Below are 1,973 nucleotides of genomic sequence, written 5' to 3'. Positions count from 1 at the left end.
TCTCCGAAGCCTTCTCACCTTACAGCTGGTTCCAGGACTGGAGTTGAAAAGCCAATTTGCCGCAGCTGCTTTTATTTCCCATATCTTTCCTTTTGGCTTCGAATCGCTTTTGTTTGCTTTTATTTTATTATCATTTTCATATTTCACATTCATTTATTCACTGTTGCTTCGTCACTAGAGTTGGTTTAGGGAGCTCGCAGCTGGTTTCATATGGAAGTTGACAGGTGGGTATTATTACCTTACAGCTGGTTTTAGGAGGACATTACACACTGACCCAATTCTGGTTTATTATCAAAGTTCCACAGCTGGTGAACGATAGAAACTCATGGCTAGGTCAGGAGCTCAGTGCTCGCCAAACTTGGAAACTGTAACTTTCTTTTGAATAGGAAACGTGAATGCTCGTCGAAAGATCAGAAATAAGTTGTACGTGTGTATGTGTGTGTGTGTGTGTGTGTGTGTGTGTGTGTGTGTGTGTGTGTGTGTGTGTGTGTGTGGCATTCTATTTTTGTACGAAATTTCGAAAGTAATGAATGCATACTTTCTTGCCTAATGCAATTTGACTCACGCGGTTGCCCGCAGATTCCGCAATGATACACCTCCTGAATCTTCCCGCAGTTTACTGTACAGTATTTACATTTCTATTGATATAAGAGGTTTATCACATAAATTCATTAAAATGTTTCTTTTAAAAATTCCGTATAAAGGATGCATTTTTCAGGCAGAGAGGTACAGCAAGCTGAATAATATTCCTTTCCATGCATCTCGCAAACGCCTTTAATACGTCCGTGTGTTTTTTCCTTGTCCATTTTAATCTAGATACAAAATAAAATCGTTTTTTCCTTTTAAAAAAATGCTTAAAAAACAAAAATTACCAGACGTCAAGTACAAATTAAAAAAAAGAAAGATTTTTTTAAGATTGCAACCAAGAAAATTCCGACGGGGTTGTAGCATGACTAACCCCGTTATCTTTGTTCGGAACTTTCCTCTGTAAGAACTCCATCCGCCTAAGTGCCGACCCTATATTTCCATGACCAAAATACAGGTAATAACATTTGAAAAAATAATCTCGCACACCATAGCAAAGAAATCATCGAAAGACTTCAAGTTTACATTCGGCAAAGCGAAGTACTGAACTTTAGCTCGAAACCACTTTCCACCTGACATTCCGAACACTAAACTTGATTATAACCAAAAAAAAAAAAAAAAAAAAAAAAAAAAAAAAAAAAAAAAACACTATCAAATAAAAATATCACACACAAAAAAAAATAAAAAATAAATCTCTATCACCAAACGACCTTTCAAGTTTACAATAGCCCAGCTGTTTGTGACAAGTTGTCAACCTGTCTTCATGCGCGATTCGGCTCTGCTTAACCCTGTCACTGATCGATGACGCCTTTCATGTCGTTCATTTTTCTGTCAGTCTGAAAGCTTTTGGATTTAACCCTTTGAGCCATCTGTTATAGTGGGAGTCATAATAATGGGGATGATGACTGTGGTAGGTGGTAATATAACTATTATCACTGCTGTTTCGTCATTGTTATTACTATGATTATTTGTTTGTTACTGTCATTATATTTAATTAACAGTAGTAATGGTAATTTCAGTATCGTCACTATTTTTGTTATAACAATTGTCATTGTTTTATTTTATAATTATTGTTGTTTTTGTATTATCACTGTTATTATCATTATTATTATTGTTATTATTAAAGTTAACAATATCTTTATAATTATTATTTTCATCACTATTATTATTGTTAACATATCTATAATTATTATCTATTATTATTGATATTATTATTATAACCATAATTATTATTGTTATTATCATCTTTATTATAATTATTATTATTATCATTATTATTATTATTATTATTATTATTATTATAGTTACTATTATTATTATCATTATTATCATTATTATCGCTATTTCTATTATCATCATTGTTATCATTATTATTATCATTATTGTTA

This window comes from Penaeus chinensis, chromosome 30, assembly GCF_019202785.1.
Source record: "Penaeus chinensis breed Huanghai No. 1 chromosome 30, ASM1920278v2, whole genome shotgun sequence".
NCBI classification, from domain to species: domain Eukaryota; kingdom Metazoa; phylum Arthropoda; class Malacostraca; order Decapoda; family Penaeidae; genus Penaeus; species Penaeus chinensis.
The sequence above is the reverse complement of the archived record's forward strand: the minus strand, read 5'-3'. Positions refer to the sequence as shown.